The sequence below is a fragment of the Neopelma chrysocephalum genome, unplaced genomic scaffold (assembly GCF_003984885.1).
Source record: "Neopelma chrysocephalum unplaced genomic scaffold, ASM398488v2 Primary Assembly neopelma1_92, whole genome shotgun sequence".
NCBI lineage: Eukaryota > Metazoa > Chordata > Aves > Passeriformes > Pipridae > Neopelma > Neopelma chrysocephalum.
Genome location: NW_020897754.1, coordinates 2,331,673 through 2,353,537, shown reverse-complemented (window position 1 = coordinate 2,353,537; position 21,865 = coordinate 2,331,673). Strand labels below are relative to the sequence as shown.

The 21,865-nt window shown below is 43.4% G+C and overlaps 1 protein-coding gene across 7 annotated transcripts in view; it reads left to right on the top strand.

The window, feature by feature from the left end:
• SHISAL1 (shisa like 1) overlaps positions 1–21,865 on the top strand; it is a 241,411-nt gene that overhangs the window by 161,156 nt on the left and 58,390 nt on the right. The window contains exon 1 of one of the 7 annotated variants that reach the window (XM_027693554.1): positions 12,191–12,311. The exons of 5 other annotated variants lie outside the window; for them this stretch is intronic. The gene's annotated coding sequence lies outside the window, so the exon portion shown is untranslated. Of the gene's footprint in view, positions 1–12,190; positions 12,312–12,617; positions 12,792–21,865 lie in introns of those variants that run through there. One more of the 7 variants, XM_027693551.1, reaches the window with a different exon arrangement.

Genomic DNA, 21,865 nt, shown 5'->3' with positions numbered 1-21,865 from the left:
TTTGTTCTTCCAGACTGCAGCAAGTTGACATTTTGGCAGAGCAATTATTTTTTTCCTTATGAAGGAAGGAACAGCAGCTTTTTGTCACAGGTAGTCTAAGTGAACTGCAGACCTGAATTTACCACGTGTAAGTTCCTCAAGGGGTGAAAGGCCCAACATGAGCCACGGCTGTTTGTTGAATTCACAGCTCAGTTTTCATGGTGGAGCCAATTTAAGCTGCCACAAGAGCAAAAAAAGAATGAGATCAGCAACAAGATTTGCCTGCAGGTGAAGTACATGGTCTAAGTTTCTCCTGGAGACAAACCACCAGACTCACTGAACTAGGAGTATGATTTATAAAAAGTAGGGATTTTGCGTAGCCTCTGGGTGTCCCTGCTGATTCTACATTAGTAATTGGCTCTTTCCAGACTCAAATAGTGTTTCAGTTGGTGCTGCTCCGAAAGAGAGTTATATGTGCATGTCCTATAAAAAGGGAAGAAATTAACCTTAAAAATGCATTCTGTAACAAAGGATAGAAGCTCCCTTCTTCCTGGTGTTGTTGAAAATGTAGTCAGGAGACTTATTGTGAAGGGGAAATAGAGACATTGTTTAGGGGAGACAGAGAGGGGGAAAATCCTATTAATGACTCAATTCAATACAGCAACCTCGAAATTAAAACATCTATCATGATTTAGTCTGCAAATAACACTGAAAATATTGCTTTCAGTTTATGAATGCAGCAATAGTGGGAGAATGGGGTATCCAACTGCTAAAATAACACTTGTCAAGCCCTATATCCTGCAATTGTTCAAACCAGTATCCTCCTGGATTTCAATGGAAGGAGCACAGTCTGTTGGGTTTGAAATTAGGAAGTCCTTTCTCAAGGCACTAGCTGAGAGCAATGGATCTGTGTCGTGTTATATCACTGGGACACGTGGATCTACACACATTAAGACAAAATCTGGATTCTTGACCCCTTCCATCTTAAGTTTACAGCTCATCAAGCACAAAGTACATAAACTGACAACGTTTTATCAGCTTATTTAAGGAAAAAAAAGAATCTCTTTGTCAAAGGAGTAGAGGGAAAATATAGGCAGGGGGAGTAATTAAGGGGCGTTATTCTGATGTTATTTATGTTAATATCTCTCATGAGTGTCTTTGCTGAAATCAGAGAGCCAAGCTGATGGTGAGCAAGGCTGAAGGAGGGTCACAGGGTGGGGAAGGACGGCTGAGGATCTTCACTGTCCTAGTATAGTTCTTATGGAGTTATACAGATATATGGCCTGTGTCTTACGTGGTTTCACTGCCTGGCTGTGTCACAGGCAATGCCACCATAATCCTGAATTTATGGAAGTGAGAAAACCCCTAAATTTATGCCAGATCAGTGCATCTCCAACTGGCTTCAGTGAAAGATAAGACAGACCCTCTGGACAGACACAAATCACATATGGAAGCACATACAGGCTTCCAAAAGAAATAGTATCTCCCGATCAGCAAATAAAAGTGGTTTTGAAGTGCAGGTTGTAAAGACGAGCAGAAAGATGAGGCTTTTAGCTCTTATTTCTGTGCCATGATATTTCAGTATGACCAGGGGACCTTTCCCTTTGTTTGCACCCACACAGCCACACAGATTTCTGCAACTCTGGCTCAAGGGAGTGAAAATCCAATGTGGCCTCGGTGCCTTTGCAGAAAAGGTTAACAGTGCCTGCACCAGTAGGAAAACACTTCATATTCTCCGTGGAAGAAGCTTGTGAAAACCTGTTTTTCCCACGGGGGACTTACCCAATTTGTTTTTCTCGGTGGCCTGTACAAATCCTGGTGGTGGATTTGTTCTGCTGCATGTTAGGGAGATGGGGTTTTTTTTTGTTCCTCTTGTGCTGTTCCCACAAGCAGCTGGCACTGTGGAGGAAATTTATTGTATTCTGGAATTCAGGGACTTGGGTGGCACCATCACAGTGTTTGCAGACATGGTGTGTTTTATATTTTTTGTTCAGTCACCCTTCCTTGTTCCTTTTGGAGTGTAATGGACCACAGCAAGCAATCTCCTCATTTTCAGTGAGGTGAGCTGGGAGCAGGGCAGGCAGCTGGAAAAACAGGAGAGCATGCAATTCCATCAGAGGATCTTCCTCCTGAATTCATTTAATCATTTAAATTGCATGGGAGTCACACAAGGTCTCAATGAGTGTCTAGTCAAGGGGGGGCTTTCTCTGAGCATTGAAGTTCTTGCACAGTCCTCAGATGTTCCTTTCAAAAACTATGATTGAACAGTTTTCCAGGAAAGTACATTAAATGTACTTTCTTTCTGACTTTTTTTTCTCTGCTCCTCCCTTCTTCCTCACTTAGAGACACAGAGCTGGTTAAAAGCCATCTGCCAGAAGACAGAATAAACCCTCATAGCAGCTGAAAACATTAGGAAGATATAGATGCATATATACATAAAATCCAGAGGAAGTGACTATCTTTAATAAATATTTCTCCCAGTGTTTGCAATTCAAATGTTATATTGGTGTGTGAGTGCTAGAGAGAGACCTAAAACGAAAATGACTGGAAAGTAACTATTTTTATTGCAAACAGAAAGAGAGGTACAAGGTAATCAAACAGCATACACAATGAAAAGCAAATTAGATTTCTGAAACTCTTCCTGTTTTTACTAACTCCCATGTGGCATTTGCAACACAAGCAATAAAACTTGTTTATTTTATAACAGGCCAAATCCTTACATCCTCCTCATTCCCCTCATGCCAATCTAACACCACAGGTTGATGATATGTTGATTTAACAGCTCCTTTCTCAGCCAGACTGAGAAGGGATGTCACCTCCCTTCAGCTGCTTCCAGAGTGAGCTGGAGAAAGGAGGAGGGTTGGTCACAGTCAGAATATAATTTACTGGTTTGAGCTGGGCAAGGGGCAAAATCAGGCCCAGCCAACTGCATATGAAGGAGCATCATCTGTGGGCTGCTCTGAGATGTCAAGGGGGAGCTGGAATTTGCTGTAGATGGATAGAACTGAGGTTGAGTCCAGCTGGCATGTTAAGATCTAATTATTTTCCTTTACAGAAGATAAGATACTCCCACATTTTGATCATAGTACATGTGAGAGAGGTTAGAAATACTGCAGGATTTATATCTTGGTAGTGATATATATGTAATATATATATATGTGTGTGTGTGTGTGTGTGTAAATTGATGAGCACAGACAGACTGCCTGGGAGCCACTTCAACTAATGGCAGCATTTCTCGCACTTCAGTGTTTCTGTCTTCTAAGTATTTTTGACTTTGTAACATCAAGGACCTTGGTAACCTAAGCCCTACCACTACCACTACCATCATTTCCCTGGGTGATCCTGAGCAAGTTATTTCATTAATTTTAATTGGATGCTGTCATGAGAAAAGGCTTGCCAGGCTGGGCTGTAAGTCTGCACTTGTTCAATCCTTTTTCAGGCAAATCTCTGTTAATTCCAGTGGGAATCTTCTCTGTGGGAACACTGCAAGGATTGCCACAACTGCACGCGATTAAAAGGTGCCAGCATTTGGATAAAGATTCTGGTCACGTGAAGGTTTATTAGAATGTGCTATTGATACTTATTTTCTTGTTTGCCACTTGAACAAATCCCAAAAGGCCCTTCCTCAGTCTTCCCTGTGATTCCAGGCATTGCCAAGAGAGTCTGTATTTCTCTTAGCAGCTCTGCTGAGTCCAGTCAAACTTTGGGCAAGTTTTGGCCATGAAGGAAAAAGCACAAAATGATGTGTGATTCTTTTTTTTTCCTCCTACCATTTTGAAGCCAAAAATGAGCAGGTAGATACAGTTTCCCAAAAAATTTTTTGTCCTTGTTCCCATCCCTAACAGCCCAAGAGAAGGTGGCCAGGCTGGTTTATACTGCAGGAGAAATCCAGACAGATGTGATTCTTCAGCAGAGGAGAACAGAGACAGTTTTTAAATAAGTCTTACAAGAATCCTAAGAATATTGGAAATAAATGGAATGTGGAAATACCAGATTAGAATGTGAGTGTGCCTGATTTACATAGCTTTGTAGAGTGAATATTGCTATTATAATTAAAGCAGTGAAAGCCACTGATTAAGCAATATCCTTTTAGATGCAGGAGTACTATAAAAATACAAGAAGAGTCAGAAAAAATTGATTGGAACTGTGACAAAAAAACAACTATTATGATAATGATGATGATGATGATGATGATGTTCCACCTGGACTCTACAATCTCTCCCATTCATTTTTGATCCTCAGGAGGCTGAGACAAGCTCTTGACATATGGGAAGAGGGGGGAAGGATATGTTTTTTTAATGTTATCTTCAAAATTGAGAAATAGCTCTGAAAATACTTGTGACCTCTTTTTATTTACTGTACATGTTTTCTTGCAAGTGTCCAATGCTCTGCTCTGGTTGACAAGGTGGGGATCAGTCACAGGTTGGACTTGATGGTCTTGGAGGCCTTTTCCAACCTAACTGATTCTGGGATTCCGTGAATTAGTGCTTTCTGTTTCATCCCTTAAAATTCCACATGTGTTCTTTGATGGGAAGAAAAAAAGAGATACTTTAGCCAAGAGAAGTTAAAATTTCCCCCAAAAGCAGCATGCAGAACAGCCCTCTATTTTTATGAAAATTGTGGAAGTGCAAGCTTAATATTATGACATAACATGGCCAGTTATTACTACTTGCAGGCAGTGATACTGTTTCATGTATTTCATCCTGAAAAAAAAAAGGCAAGTCACTTCTACTTGCTTTCTCCCTGGTCTTGCCCACCAGTCCCAATGGTTTATTCTTTTTTCTGTCCCTGATATGTGGTGTCTTAATGTAGGTTTGCCACCCCCACAAAGATATTATTTTCCCCAGAATAAACAGTGGCCCAAGAATTCGTGGTTTAGGGATTGAGAGTCAAAGTAACCTATTTCTGCTTCTTTCACTAACAAAGAGGTTTCTGGTATAAATAAGCAAGAAGGGCAGGGGCAGCAGGGAGCAAGCACATTTGGATTGAAGTTGGACTTCAAAGTGAAGATAACATTTTCTAATCCATCCCTGACCCAGATCCTCACGGATATGTAGCTGTTTTACTCTGATGCTTAAATAGTTTTAAGGATGTGGGCACAGATGATTCAGGAGGACGTGTAAATACCTGTCCTCCAAACTGCCTGTGGTTGGTGTGTCCACTTTTGCTAAGGAGAAAATACTGAAGTATAATACAGTGCATACAGAGAAGTGAGAGCACTGTATGACCTCATGAGACTTTCTAGAAAGTACCCAGAGCCTGATGCCAGCAGTGGTGCAGTTTGGTATCCTGGTATTCACACATATTTCTGGTTGCAGTAGTAAGTGTAGGAAGGAGGATTCAGCAGCACAGTGAGGGGCAAACATCCCATCATGGGCGAGGGGACCATCCCAGTTTCCATTTCAGGCAGGAGAAGGATTTTACAGTGGAGTTAAAAATTTCCTTTTCCAGTCTATCAGTAAGAAATCCTAAACAGGAGGATGGAATACTCTCCTGGATGTAATCACTTATTAATACACAGGGGATTTTGATTATAAGCCATGCCCATTGAACAGCAAAGGCACATTAACATTATGTAAATCCCAGCCCAAGGATGGCAATCTAAAACCTGAGACCTTGGAATATTGTGCAGGAGAAACCTATTTACATTAGGGTTTAATAGATTATTTCCTCTGTGTGTCTGCTCTGCACCAACAGAATCCATGGAGTTGAATATAAAGTAAATCATAAACAACTCTGCAAACTGTGCTTCCATCTCTGGGTTCCACTGACATTAAAAACCCTTTCCCCTAGCTTTTGCAGTTCATTACCATGCAGCAGAAAAATCTCTTTGCTGGCATGGCTCAGTGTGGCACTGCATGTTTCTCATTCAAATACTTTCTCTCTTTTTTTTTCGCCTCCCTTTTTTTAAAATTTTCTGTGAATACTTACTGCAAGCAATATTTCCAGTAAAGTGCTAAGATCTAAATGATGTAAATCTTTATTATATATAAAGGGTAGGGAGACCCAACACCTTGGCCCCTTCTGTGTTATGGTATGGTTTGACCCTTGCAATGTTTTAGGTCCTCTCTGTAATAACAAGGATTAAATTGATGTGCCTACAAAGAGATTATGGGAATGAATTACACAGGAGATTAGGGGGAAATCTCATTTTGCGCACCCATCAAAATAAAACCTTAGAAAAGCAGCCTTCCTTTTCTCCCTCATTGGACCAGATCCTTAAATGTCCTACAGCTGTAAGAGGACTGGAAGGGACCAGTGAACCCAAAGTTAACCTATATTCCCATCAAAATTCTAAACAATCTATCCTGAAAAGGTCATTTATGCTGGCAAACGTGACCATGAGTCGGTGCCACGTGTCTCCACGTGTCCCACCCTCCCAACCCCCTGATGTGAGCAGGCAGAGACAAGAACAAGCTGTGGAAAAGCTCTTGCTGGTTTCTAGTAAGCAAAATACAACAATACAAATTCCTTCTCGTTTGGAGAACCTTAAAATACTTGACAAAGAATACATTCCCCCAGCGCATCTGGGAGAGCAGATATTTTTGTGTTTATGTTGTGGAGAGCTAAACTAAAACACGTTCCACTTGTCAAGGGTACCCAGAGAATAAAAAAAAATAAATTGTTGCCAAGAACCTTGTGCTGTAACTACAAGGAAACCCTCCCCAATGGTTAGGTTTGGTTGAGTATTTCCCAGTAAAATACACTCATCACACATCTGTGGAGCTCTTTCCATGTCAAGGACCTCGGACTCCTTTAAAAACTGAGACAATTAAGCAGTAACAATCCCTCCCCTGAAGTGCAGCCATATTAGGAATGAAATGTAGCCACTGTTCAACAATCCAACTCTGTGTAATAATCTCTGACAGAAAGTGAACAGTGACAAAATTGAATTTGTGGAAAAACTATTAGCTGATATGCATTGTACAATAACTTAAGCAGTAAATTGTGGAGAACATAAAACTCGTCCCAGCATTTGCTCTCTCTTCCCTTCACACTTCCCATTTGGTTTGCATAAATCTACTTCCATTGCAATTGTTCTTCCATCACTTTTTTCTTTCCTCTTATTGAGGATTCCACATCCAGCTCCAAACACTGCATTTAGCTGCATCACTTTTTTCTTTTTTTTTGTAGCTGGAGGGTTTGGCTGGACATTGTGGCCACAAAGATCTACTTGGATTTTGGAGAGCCAAATCCTCTCTCTTTCTTTCCACTTCCTCCCTCCTCCCTCCACCAACACAAAGTTATACAGTCCCATCCAACTCTGAGTGTTTTGGAACTGATAACTTCTCTGTCTTGCACAGAATGATTCAGAAGGGTGGGTTGTCTTTTCACAGAGAATTGTAAAGGTCTTTTAGCTTTTAATGTCAGACAGGAACTCTACTCCAGCTCTGCACTCTCTGCTTTACAAGTGCATGATAACAGCCTTGTTACCTGTTAACCTTTTGGGAACAATCCTACTTTTTCTCCCAGGCAATCAGAGAAAGGGAAAGAGCAAAAAGGATCTAAAGGATAAGGGGGGAAAGAGAGGCTGGGTGTGGTGAGGGACAATGCACCCCCTGGAGTAATATTTCTGTGATAAGGGTTTTAAATGTTGGCTGTTGGGGCATAACCCACTGTCTACACAGAGAAATAATTCCTAATTTTCATTTGCTCACACAAAAATAGCTGCCTTCCTGTGTCTCCCTCCCGAGCAGCAGCTGGAGGGAGTGTGTGTGAGTGGGAGAGAGGTGCTGCAGTCTGGCTTGCTCAGGCATCCAAGGGAGGAGAGAGCATCCTGAACTCACAGTAGGTTGCTCTGTGGGAGGAGAAGTGAATGTCCTTCCATCCCTGATAACAGGATTAATGCCAATCCCACACACTGGTGTGTGTTCCGGGGTGGGTTTGTTGGTACAAGCTTTTACCATGGGCTGCCATGGGAGAGGCACCTCTGCTTGTGACCCGCTCTGCTTCCCTGGATTGGGCTTGCAAGTCAATATATATTTGCCTACATGTGCCTGTATGTGTGCATAAATCACACAGCTAGAAGTCCTTGCACTGCCATAAGTAACTACTGGTTTGTCTCTCTCGTTTTCTTTTTTTCTTTTTGGAAACCCCAGCTGATGTAAAGAATACATTTAATGTATTTAGTATTTATGTTGTAGCTTGTTCTTTTCAAACTCATGGCTCCAACAATGTCTATAGAGGTACTTGGTTCTCATCCACTTTTTAAACACCATTTTTTTCCTTGCAAATGAAACATAGATATTTATATCCACATATACAGCCTGGACAGCAGAGTAAAGCCTGTCCCTGACTCATTTCCTTGACATTTAGTTCTGAAAACCATCCTTGGCAATTTTAGGGGACCACGTGGTGGCCAGGGCCGTGTCCAAACCACCTGAGTTTGGACTGCCCTGTTTGCAGTCAGCACTGGGATTGTTAATTCCCTCCAGATGTCAACACTTCTCATCGGGAAGGATCTAATGCCTTTCGTGCACCTTGTTAGCAGGCAGAGCCCTCCCAAAGGGGAAAATCTATGCAGGTTCTCCCTAGATAATATTTAAAATTGAGCTATGAAAGATGACTGAAACAATACTTAAAACTCTCTCTTTTCTGAATACTATGTGGGAAGAGTGTGTGTTTCATATCATAATAGTCCAATGAAAACTATAGAAAAATATTAAAAGATGAATCAGCCATTTTCAAAAATGAACCTGATACTGAGGTGTGCTGTTATTTCCGTGCCTATAATGCATTATTAAGATTTCCTGACCTTGCCTAGGAAAAACTGGATGTTAACAGTTATACAGAGGGTGAAAGTGTGTGGAATTCCAAGGATGGCACAACATGGCCTTGTTTGCTTTGGCAAAGTACAATCTTTGGTGATGGAAACCTGAGAAATTTGGGGTCCCACAAAGGCTTAGACATGTGCTTATCTTTTTGTGTAACTCATGCATGTAAATTCTTACAGCATTTGGCCTGTGACAGGGTTGTTTCAGCACAGACTCTTTTCAGTAAAGCCCACGGTGTAATCTTGGGTCCAGAAAGTCACTGGGACTTTCTGTGGGAGCAAAGTTAGTTTTGGGAGCCAGAAGAGCTGCCCTGTAAGGGCTAACATAGGAAATTAGCTACTCAGATGATGTGAACTGCAAAATAGTTCACAACTAACTTCAGAGGGGGGAAAAAGGATTCTTTGAATAGTGGCTTTATGGTCTTTTTCATGATTATATTATTTACTGTGGCATCATCCCAAGTTCCTAAGGAGGTTCCCATCCAAAGCTTCTTTATACCACAATTACACAAGCAATCACTGCTTTGTTCTAACCGTCTTTTGCATTTTTTTATAAAGCTTTAAATTCAAAACCTTGAAGTAGTATAGACTTGATCTGGAGCACTGCTACACTCAGCAAACCTGGTCCTAATACCAGTTCCAGCACTGTTTTAAACCAGAGTGGTGGATAAATCACTCATTTTCTGTTTGGTGTCACTCTCAAGCTATGTACTTGAAGTTTACACTGTGACAAAAGTCATGATTTTAAACTGCTTTTATTATGAGAGAGAGGAGTGCTAGAGCAGGAAGATTGCAACTATTTTAAAAACACAAGAAATGTCTACTAACTGCCTAAAATATAAGACCAATTTTATTTTATATTTACTGCAAAAGAGCCATAAAACATCAAGCAGATGATGATGAGGCTGTTGGGACACAAGCATTTGGTGGCTGCATCTGGCATTAGCATGGGATGACAGAGCCACTGATCAGGATTTAATTTTAATTTCTTTTCCTAATTTGCATTTCCTATTACTGTTTGTTGCATTTCAGCCCTGTGGATTTGGGATCTGACCAAAAGCCAACTGAAAGCTCTAAAACCACTAAAAGTCCAGCGTTTCTTTCTTTCTTTCCTCCAAAAAGTCAAACAAAAATAAACACCCTCCCTCCTGCTCTTTTCCCTTCACACATATATCCACTGGAAAAACGTCTGCTCCTTGGGAAATAGGCATGGTTAACGCAGGATCATTTGTGTCAGATTTAAAGAAGACTTTCATAGCTTTTCCTTTGGTCACTCTTAACAATGGAATGGATGAGGGTGAGAGTTTGTCACTCAAATAGAAAGAGAAGCACCAAAAAAAGGAGTAGCTGAATCCTGAGTACCTCACAGGAATGGCTTTGAATCTTTGTGTATGTGTGGGAAGAGCTTCCTTGATACCATCTGCTTAAAAAGAAAAAAAAACAACCATAAACCCACAAATGAAGAATAGGGAACAGAACAGCTTATTGCCCTTGTGCTCCCAGGGTTGAGTGAAACGGAGGAATCAGCAGTGCTACAGAATTATAAGAGAGAAACAGATGAATTGGTGGTCCACCATTTCTCTGCTCTGTAATTATTTTAGGAAAAAATAACAGCCATAAGGAGTTTTATTTGGTGTCTGTAGCAGAATGAGCCCCAATGGGACAGCGTAGCCTAGTTTTATGTGGCCGAGTAACGAGACATCCCAGTATGAGGAATTGACACAAGCTGACAGGGGACCTTCATTTCTGTTTGAAATCATTCAAACCTTCATTTCTGTTTGAAGTAATTCAACTTACGGCTTTTAAACAACTGACTAAGTTTGTTAAGGTGGAGAAAGTCATAGTTTGTATTCCTGCCTGATCCAAGAAGTAGCTCTGTGATGGTTCCTTTCCACGTGCAGGGCCTGTGCAGAAAGTGCAGCTCACCTGCTTCAATATTCAAAACATGGATTTTCAAGCAAGATTCCAAGTTAAAACATGTCAGGGAGAGAGAGTAGGGTTAAGAAATGATGCTTTACTTCCTCCAGAACGTAATTATAGGGAAGCAGTTCAGAACATCCAGATTTTGTTATCAGGCAGTCTAATTTAAACATAGTTCCATCCTCAGACAATAAATAATGTACATGTGGTGGGCATGAGTCATCACACTTGCAACAGTGTCTGTGGAGCTCCCTGCTTTGCATGATTTCTGCATTAAAATGTAAATGAAAACCAGTTTTTTATTAGAATTTGAATTCAGGAGAGAGGTCATTTATAGATATTACTTGGATTGGTTTAGACCTTCTCTGAGGTCACAGCCACCTGTTGGGCTACGGGGCTGTGAAGCAGAAGGAGGGAGGGGGAGAAGGGGAAGCTTTGGCCGCGTTTTTTGAGAGGCGAGCCCGCAAATCGTTGTACGAATCAGCGTCCAAATCAGCGTGCAAATCAGCGTGTTCCCATCTCAGAGCTGTTTCGGTGTTTGTCTGGAGGGGCAGGCTCTGCTGCTGCAGCAGCCGGGGACCACCGGGTGCGCAGGCGAGCTTCAGAATCCTCTCAGCGCTGAGCCAGGAGGGCTAGCCTTGCTCTGCCTGTGCGTTTGTGTTGGCGTCACGGCTTAAAAAAAACAAACAACAAAACAGGCTTCCACTGCTCCAAGGCGTGCGCTTAGTCCCGTGCCTAAACTCCAGCTGGACGGACAGCCCCCGCCTAGCCGGGGCTGGTTTAGTCTGTGCTGAGAACGCGGAACTCGGAACTCTGGGGCCGTTCCCGGGCTGAGCCCGGGGATGCCCGCGGTGCTCACACCTCCCTCCCTCCTTCCCTCCCTTCCTCCTTCCCCCGCTCTCGCACTTGTGCGGGACGGACGGGCAGGTGCGGGGAGGGCAGGGCAGCCCCGGCTCTCCCGAAGGGCGTTTTCCCGAGGAACCCGGAGGCAGGAGGGCATTCAGCTCTCTGATCCCTCCAATTAAAGCGTCCCCGGCGGGGATCGCTTCTTACTGGGCTGCTGGGTGCTCCCAGAGTAATTTAAAATCGCCGAAGCGCTGTTTTTTAATATAATGTTCTTAAAATTGAAAGTACACGTTAATCCCCGGTGCCCTCGTAGCGATTTGAGGGCTGAGAAGGAGTAAGAAGGACAGAGGGGCGGGCGCGGGTCGTTGTTCCCGCTGGGAGCCGGGCAGGGACCAGCTCCCCTGGTACCCCCGGGCGGGGACAGCTGGGCACGGGGACCAGCCGCACTGTCGCTTCCTGGCTCAACCACCCGCTAGCCGGTGACAGGGACCAGCGTGGCCGGGGAAGGTGATCCGCGGGCCCCGCACGGCTCCCGCACCTGCCCTGCCAGCTCCCCGCTACCTCCATCCCTCCTTCCATTCCTCCAGCCCCCTCAGGAGGGCGGGGAGCGGCCGCGCAGTGCTGGCAGAGCCCGAACAGCGCGAACCTCCCCGGGAAGCCCCGCAAGAGGAGGAGGAGAGGAAGAGGGCAGGAGGTGCGCCCCGCGCCCCCCCAGGTTTCACCTCCAGCGGTGATGCCGCCAGCGCTGCCAGTACCACCCCACCCCCGGAGGACGCTGCCGGGCTTTCCCGAGGTGAGTGGCCACCTCCGGGCGGCTCTGCCCTTCCCCGGGCCGGGCAGGGCTCCGGGCAGCGATGTCCCGAGCAGAGCATCCCGCTCCGTGCGGGAGAGGAGCGCCGGGGATCGGGGAAGTTCTCGTGCGGGGCAAGGGAAAAGCGGCGGCTCCAGCTGCTGGAAGGGACACGCGCGGGAGCGGGAGGCACCTGGAGAGCCGGCCCAGGTGGAGGGAGAGCAGCTGGTTGGAGCGGAGGCGGGGGGAGGAAGGGAGAAGGTGGGGAAGCGGGCGGGGACAGGAGGGGATGGGTGGGGGAGCCGCAGAGCGGCGAGATGGGGAAGGAGGTGGTGGCGGCTCCTGTACATCGGCGCCTGGGCTGAAGCACCCGAGAGGAACAGGCACAGGCTCACAGCAGCACCACCGGAGCCGAATCCTTCGGGGATTCGCCGTGCAACTGTTGGGAAAAGTGGCTGTGCCCGGGGAGCGACTCAGCGCAAGGTCAGGGGTTTGTGCGGGGCTTGTGAGGGGCGGGAGGTGGCGGATCGTCGGAGACGTGCGGTGCCGTGCCCGGTTCCCGGAGCGGAGCAGAGCCCCTGGAAGGGAGCAGAGCCTCTGGACGGGAGGAGAGCCCCCGGCCCGCGTTGGGATGCGCGGCCGCCGCCGTCTCTCCCCCACCCCGCGCATCCGCGTTTGGGAAACTTTGTGTGTTCCCGGGGCCGGGGTGGTGTTGTGCATCCCGGTGGACCGGGATGGCTTGTCCTGCTTGCTTGCCCTCCTCCGGGCTGCTGGCCGTGGGTTGGTTATGTGTGTGTTTGCGTTTTGGATCAATATTTATTTACGGAGCTCAGGTATTAATCACTCGTGCCTCGGAAAGCTCATTAGCGGTGACTTGTTTCCATGACAACGGGACCCCTCGGAACCTTCGGGGTTATCTGTTTGCCCGATTTATTTATTTATTTGTTCTCTTTTCACGAGGCTTATTTGTAGTAGTGTCGTGTTTTGTCACCGAGGAGGAAAACAGGCAAATAAACCCTGTGTGATCCTGTGGCCCCTGTTCGGTTTTCCTCTAACGCTCAATTATTTCCCCAGACTTAATTAACCGTATATGAATGGGATTAAGCAAGTGTGTGAGCGATACAAGATTTCTTATTACTTGTTTTGATGCCTTGCCTCCTTTAGCTGTAGAGCTCAGACTAAGACGTGGTTTGACTTGTCTCTTGTTCAGAGCACTCCTTAAGACACTAAAAGAGTGTGATGTTTGCTATCTTTTTGCTCGTGTATCATTCAGTAGCACAGAAGTCTTTGAGGAGCATTGTATTGCAGCTTTATTGCTACAGCAGAGCTGGGGATCAGTAGTGAGTTATTGTGTGACTCTGTCACCTTCCCGGGCTGTGACCTTGACAGGTCTCATATCCCATATCTCATATCCCAAGTTCCTCATATCCCACCCTGCTCAATGTTGCTCCCCTGTACCTGTGCTCTGAGCTAATGAAACAAAACACTTGGTCTAAGATTGAGCACTGTTAAACTGACCCTATGAGTATGTTATTTTCTGTTTCAGGAGTAAACATATCCTATCCATCCCATTTCCCCAATGGTATAGGTGAAAATTCCCCTTCTTAACTCCAGTATTTATTTAACTCAGCCCAGCTGGCTCTTCAGTTAATGTGTGCTGTTATCACCCAGCTGAAAACAGTGTTTCTAATCCCATTTTTGCTAACTCCCAATCACTGCTTTCCTGGGTTACTTTCATCAGAGTCAGGTCAAAAGGAGAGTCTGAAATTTGTAGGAATACCTACTGTAAAAAGTGAAAAGATGCAAGAGTAAGGAAAGATAAGACTGTAAAACTGAATGATTTGCTCACTTGCCTTAGCATTGCAACATGAGAGGGACTTAAATGCTTCTTGAGAGCAAGCAAACACCCACTTTTAACTGAACTGTATGTTAGGTTAAACATCTGAAACTGTTCTACCAATTTGCCTAGTTTTGCAAGAAACATTTTAATCTATAGTGTTCTGTTGAGAAGCACTGTGTGTAAGAAATGTTTGAGAATATACAGTTCCAAACTAATATACTGCCTGAGAGATGTTCAGTTGTGACTGGTTTAGATTACAGGAGTAGGAAGTTATAATAGTAGGGGAACCTCAGTATGAAGCACACATTTTGCTTCTCTCTTGAAACACTCTTTTTAAGTGAATAAGCTTTTATAAAATAACTGTCTCTCTCATACTGTGAGAAAGAGTCTCTCCCTGGCTCAGCTCAGTCCAGGAAAGTGCTAAAACATGCCTTGTTCCAGATGTTTTAGAGTAGGCAAATAATTCTTCAAGCTTTTACCTAAACATCCTAAAGAATCAAGGCCTGTGACCTTGACTTTTGTATTCTGGTTTTTAGCAACTTGGTAGCGAGACATCCGTCCAAAAATATTTCCTGTGGGTTGAGGGCCATTAACAGCCATTAGTTCCCAGTGAAGTGGTTCCACAACAATCCCATGGAGAGAAAGAAAGAAATCTTAGTCAGCACCTTGTCTGCTGTGGCTGTCATGGACTTAAATTTCCATACTGAATGATTAATTTTTTACTACTTAGTGCTGCACAGTCAATACAGGTGGAGAGGAAGTGATCTATCTGGGCTTTACTGTGTGCTTTACATCCTCTGTAAAGCTCAGTCTTTTATTACAGCTGCTATTAAGAAAAACAGATATTCCAGTTCAATTGTCAGACCCTGGTTGCCATGAGGGAAAAAACCCCACTAATCTTAATTTTATTTTTTAAGACTGATAACTGGCAGTAAGAAAGATAATTCCTAAGAAACCCTCATTATATTTTTCAGAACAAAAATCACTTAAGGTTGTAAGAAGGCAGCTGAGTATATGAGCTGTCAGTGATAAAGGTGTTCTGTTTGAGGGAGTGGAAAACAGTACATAGACATGAAGGCTAAATCTGCAGATATGGATGATTATATTGGTTAACATTGTATTTTACTCAGCATTACAGCAAAGTAACTTGGCTATAATGTACACTGGTTTTCATAAACAAAAATACTTCTAGTGGTGTTTATATTCAAGGTACTACCTACTGCTCATGCTGCCTGTTGCTCATACTTTGCTCTCCTGGGGAAATAAGCTTAATATTGTTTGTTTCTGTGGTGTTGGAAGTCCCTCAACTGGGATGAAGAAGATGCAGGACCAGTATTTAGTGGAGGTGGTTGAGCTCCTTTCTTTGTAAGTGATCTACTCTGGACAAGTCACATTGTCCCTCTATTTTAACTTTTCCCTGGTCATCTTTCCTCTGTTTCTCATCACTCAGTGTTGCTTGTTTGGAGTGTAGGATCTCCAGGGCAGAGTCTTGCCCTGTGCATACACTGTGCCCAAACAGATCTCTGCTGGAGCAGAAAAATGTCAGTGCAGCACAAGAACATGGAATTATAGCCAACATTTTTCCTGTGTTGGTCACTGGGATCTTTGTATGATCCCCAGTTACTGTCTGACAGGCACTGAGGTTGTTGCAGATCAGTGGGAGGATGTAAAAGAGGAGTTGCCTCCAGTACTGGTTCCTTAACACTCCTTTTACTGAATATATTTGAAGAAAACAGCTTTCAGAGAAAAAAAGTTCACAGATCTGTACTCCAAGGACTTGGGAATAAAGAATGGCTCATTCCTGCTTTTCCTGAACACCTGTTTGCTATCAGGTTGAGTGTACTGGCCTTCTGGAGGTAAAAATAAGGCAGCTACGAATTTAAAATAGACCTACTGGCAGCAGGAGGAGGGCAGAAACCAGCACTAAATATCTGAAGTGGCATCTTGATTTTCTTTTTCTGTCCTTTTTTTTCTTCCCCCTCCAGTGTTTTTAGGAGGGAGAAGGGCAGATAAGTTTCCAGGTATACTTTCTGAGCTTATAAAATACACAGTTTCATTTGACAGGAGTGAGTAATGATGTTAGGAAGGTATGAGAGCTGTTTCTGTTTTATTCCAGTTGGGAGCTCTATTATGTTCTTCATAAACTACTATAAAGGGTTTACACTTCAAAATGTGCTGTACTTGGTTCAGCTATGTTATTTTTTTGTTTGTTTTGTTTGGTCTTAATTTCAGAATTACTCTACTAATCAATACTGGTGCTTTCTGATAAAGAGTCTTTTAGATTCAGGCAGGGTTGTTTCCTAGGAAAGGTTTACAGATGTAAACTGATTTTTAAAGTGATCTTTTCTCTTATATCTGGTGGATTTACTTCCATCTTTCACCAGAATTTGACTGCTACACTTATGATAAAACAGAGAATGTATTTTTATATATGAGTGGTAAAGTAACTCTTCTGTTTCAGTAATTTTAAACTTTTAAAAAGTGAGATTTCTTAAATGTGAAGGTGTAGAAAAGCTCCTTCCTGACCTTTCATTTGCTCACCATATTTTTAATGAAACTGTGTACAGCCATTTCAAAACTACTTAGACTTTTAAGGCCCAACCTTGAGAAGAACTCCCTAAAAATCAGTGTTTTAAAAGATTTATTCCAGAGGGAATAAAGAGACATCTCTAAGGTGCCTCATGTTACACCCCTGCAAGTTCACAGGCACAAACTCTCTTGTCCCTTTGGGAGTTTCGGACCTGGGCATGTTTTCTACTTGCAAAACAGGTGAAAAGAGACATCAGCTGAAATTATTTGTAAATTCAATGGACTTGCTCTTCTGTTTGTTGCTCAGACCACTGATGGAGTTGAGCAGCACCTCAAGTAGTGATTCTGCACTGCCTTTTCCCTTCAGCTGACATGGCACAGCTTTGCTTTCATGGCACAGCTGCTTTGCCCAGGCTGGGTTTGTGCTCTGCCCAGCTGTGCAAGGGAAGCCCAGGTGCAGATGTGTGATGTTCCCAGGGAATAAGGCAGGGAAAGGCCTCACCTTTGCATGTGCAGCAGCCCCAGCAGCCTGCCAGCTCCTCCTCCAGAGTCCCTGGGTTTGCAGGCTGACCTTTCCACACTAGTGAGGCTTAGCAGGCCCACCCGATTTTCTCACTTTATGCCAGGATGTCTGATGTTGCAGACAGGGAGTCTGTTCCTGCTCTATTTGGAGGCAAGGGCAGAATGCTCACTGATTTCCATAGGAACAAGATGTATTCCTAAACATACTTCAGTAGCTGGAAGGAAACTTCCTAATAAAGAACCAGACTGCAACGTTACACAAAACATGAAGCATTGTTTGAGGCTTCAGAGCTCTTCACAGCAATGTGTCTGCAGACCAGGCACTGCAGACAACAAATCCTGGGGCATTCCTGGCAGGACTGTGGAAAATTATCCGCTCTTCTGCCCAGAGGCTTCAGCACCTTACTGACAAAATCCTGTTTATTCTGATGGATGCAATTCAAGCCCCTCAGGTTGTACCAGGAATGGAGTTGTAGAAGCTTTGGGGTGTGACATAGTAGCTGTTGCACAAAGGATTTCCCACATCGTCAAGCGGAAAAGAAAGGAGGTGAGATTTCAATTTACCTGAAGAAGTTGGAACTTACCAGGAAGTTGGAAGTTACCAGGAAAAACTTGGGACTGCAGTTCTGCTGCTTTGAGTTGTTGTGCTCCAGCCAGAACGGTTCCTAACTAAAACTACTTCTTCTTCTTCTTCTTCTTCTTCTTCTTCTTCTTCTTCTTCTTCTTCCTTTGGGTATTAATTTTTTAAGGTGGGGACCTTCCACCCCTCATCTTACTTTTACTGCCATTCCTATGTATCGCTTTACAGTGAAACCTTTTTCTTTAGGAGAGGTTGAAATGGTTGAAATGGCTCTAGGTTAAAACCTAGAGCCTGTTGGAGTCAGTGGTTACCAAAATGTAGCTCACAGATATCTGTGATTCCTTGCTTGCTTTCCAAAATGCATGTATTCCATTAATTTTGCTACTGTTCTGTCCAAATAGAGCTGTCAAAGTGCAAGGAAGTGGTGGGAAGATATAGATGGTGCATTTGCCATCTGTGTTGCATTCCCAAACATGAGAGCTCCAGGGCTGCTTTTTCACACAATTTTCAGCTTGTGGTAGTCAGAAAATACTATTTTCTCTGGTTATCTCCCATCTCTGACTGGTTTGTCTTTGTGGTAAACGTCTGGGAGATTGCATTTTTTTTCCCTGTAGTGCCTTAACAGCATCAACACTTGTTAAATCCTTCTTCACCTACTCCCCTGCTGAATAATTACACTTATAAAAATTAAAAGCTTTGTCTTGTAAAGCACATGGCTGGCATGCTTTCCCATTATGTCCTTTCTCAGATAATTAATACTTTACCATTCAAAAATACAAGCAAAATTCTAGAGATAAAAACTTTTCCAAGGAAACTGTGTCCGCTTCAGACACTTACCTTGAAGAGCAAATATAAATGTTCAATATTCATTAAAAGCCAGAGTAATGGTATTGTCCTAATCTAGTTAAGGTTGGGTTCTTTGTTCCTGTCTTGCATGTCAATGGACAGAAAGCTGCCAAGATAATAGACCAGACTTCCTATTCCAAAGATACAAAATGTTTCTATTTCTAAGGGCGCAAACATCCCAAAATGCAGAACTTGAATACAAAACATTTTGAATTATTTACTTGAAAGCTGTAAAAAAGAACACAAGAACATCCAGGAGTCGTGTCAGCCCAAAATTTCATAGTCCTGAGTAACTTCATCCAAAAGGAGGGGTGTGTTGTTGGAAATGAATGGAAACCTGAGCAACATCTTCACAGGATGATTTTCATTGCTGTTTTGTGGCAGAAAATAAAATATAAAAAATTCATTCATTCTTCTAAGATTCATCTCAATATTGAAACCATTTTTTATGAAGCCAGTTCAATGCAGTCATTCATGCTCGTTACCTCCTTTGAATGTGTGGAGTTTTAAGAACAGCTCACTGTGATCCTGTTGTGAAGTGTTGTGACATGGCAGCATTTCGTTGATTAAAATATTGCTGAAATTTCATTTTTAGAAACACTGCTGGCAGAGGTTTGGAAACCTGGACTCCAGCCAGAAAATGAACAATCACTGAAGCCAGCTATGCAGGGAGATTCTATATACACAAGTTGGAGGCTGTTAATTAGTGCTCTGTGTTGCAACCTCTCTCATCTAGGTTTGGGCGAGTCCGTGCAGTGGTCACTGAGCCACATCCTGTCCCACAGCCCTTCAGGGGCAGGTGGCACATGGAAAGGGTCCTGTGGGCTTGGTGCTCCTCCAGCCTGTGATTTGTGCCAGTCTTCAAGTTGTTCTCTTGCTGGAAGAGCAGCAGGGGGCACAAATCACTGTAGTCACCATCTCTGCTGCAAAATCAGGCTCAGTCACTCCTGACTTCTTCCCATTTCTGTTCCCTTCCTGTTCACTCAGGGTGGGCTTCGCTATCCAGCTCCTGTGTCAGTCACAGGCAGCTCCCTTGAAACTCTCTAGAGTTTGCATCAGAAACAAAGTTTACATAAGAAACCAGCTCACATCATACATTACTTTTTAGGAGCCTCACACATGGAACTATAGTGATAAATTACAAGTTCATCTTGCAACAATTTGCCTTTTGTTTCAGAGTAGAAGAGAACAGGTGAAGAGTTCCTGAACAGGGCTATAATATTTCTTTGTATGAAATAACTGTTTTCAGGACTTTTATAGATCCACAGGCAAATTCCATTTTATTTGAGTGGCCCCATGTGCCTGAGGGATGCAACTGTGAAAGCAGAGCCTTGCTGAGTCCCCTCTGCAGGAATTGGGATGCACTCCTGGACAGGGAGCTAAATATAGCAATGGGAAATTTGTGGGGAAGGGAGCTGGCAGTAATGACAGCCCTTTTGCCTTTCTGTGCTGTATTATCAGGGCCATGACCTCATTGTAGTCACAGAGACGTGGTGGGACAGCTCCTGGGACTGGAATGCTGTCATGGATGGCTACATTCCTTTTAGGAAAGACAGGGCAGCAAGGCCAGGTGCTGGAGCTGCTGTTTGTGTGAGAGAGCAACTGGAATTTATTGAGATCTGCCAAGGAGTGGGTGAAGAGCGAGTCAGGAGCTCATGGGCAGGGATGAAGGGACAGGCTCACATGGGTGACATTGGTGTGGGTTTTACTACAGGCCACCTGATCAGTAAGAGGTTTTCTATAGACAACTACAGAAGTAGCCTCAGGATCACAGGTCCTGGCTTTCTGGGGGGATTTCACCCTGACACCCACAGCTTAGGGCTCCAGAAGGATCCAAGAGAGCTGGTTAATATTCCAGCATCACTTCCTCCAAGCTCAAGATCGGTGCATCCCTGTTTACTTCTCCCTAAATCTTCTGACTGCAGTGAGAGATTGTCAGTAACATGAACATGAGTCCAAATGACTGAGAACTAAAAAGAATAAAATTTATTATTTTATGTATTGAACTGACATTACTCTAAACTTAACTGCAGTGGTGGGAATGAAATACAGAATACATATATTCACAAGGTTTCGCAGTTTGAAGCATTTAAGAGATTATTTTTCTCTTTTGTTCTTTTCTGAAATTTAATCCAATAGTCTTCAATCAGTGGTAATTATAGTCCAACCTTAAAGCATCAAGCAAGAGCTCCCAACATGCTTTTTATAAGGATCCTGTACTGTGCTGCCTCCCAGAAAGCCCTAGTCAAGACTTCTTTAGGCAGGCACAGAATAAAGGAAGTCTTGTAATTTGTTTTAATTAATTACCAAAGTCAGGACTTGACTGTGTTTTGCAGTTTACTGCTGGCTTGGGCTGGGCTGATAAAGCTTGGGTGTCCAGCAGCTGCCTAAAAACTTTCAAAATTCACCACTCTCCTATCTCAAAAGTGTTTGTGCCTTTTCCTCCTTCGTATCTTCCATATGAAATGGTTCTGGGAACAGTGGCAATGGTTTTGTTTCGTGCAGTGCTGATCAGAACCTCGAAAATCCTTTTCCTCTTTCGTGAACCCAATTCCTCTTTCCTTTGCTTTTTTCTTTTCTGTGGTGTATGAAGTAAAGGTTCTGGTGTTTTAGTTTCAAGCATCAAAAACAAATAAAGGTTTATCTAATTCAAACTTTTTTTTTTTTCTAATTCAGCTGCCAAAATAAAAAAAAACCACCAGGCAGTTGCACAGCCTTTATGGAGAATTTATACCTGGCACAGAGTGGCCCTCCAAAAGAACAAATCTTTTCCTGCAAATTGAGATGCTGAGCACATGATATGATCAGCTGGTTTCTAGAGTCCGCATCATCACAAGCCCTCAGAAGTCCTGTCTTCTTGCACAAGAGCATTTTCCGTGCTTGAAAAGTTTATTTCCATAAACTCAAAGAGTTTAGGAAGCCACTACAAAACCCCCAAAGCTTTAAGGGAGTAGATTAATTATGTCCTTTTCTCGAGAACAAAGCTAAGACACAGTCCTCAAGAACTTGGTATCTTCAGTTCTTGAGCCCGTACTGGCTGTGCTTATCACAGAATCACGAACTTTGTCAATCTGCTTGCAGAAAGTACTGTTAATATGAAGTAGAAAAGTATTTTTGATAGATAACTCTCAGGTCTCACGTGTTATTTATATTCCCATGCTGAGTGCAATCCATCAGCATGATGGTTTTTTTTTATTTGAGGAGGAAGGATGTAACCAAAATTAAATTATTTTGCTATGG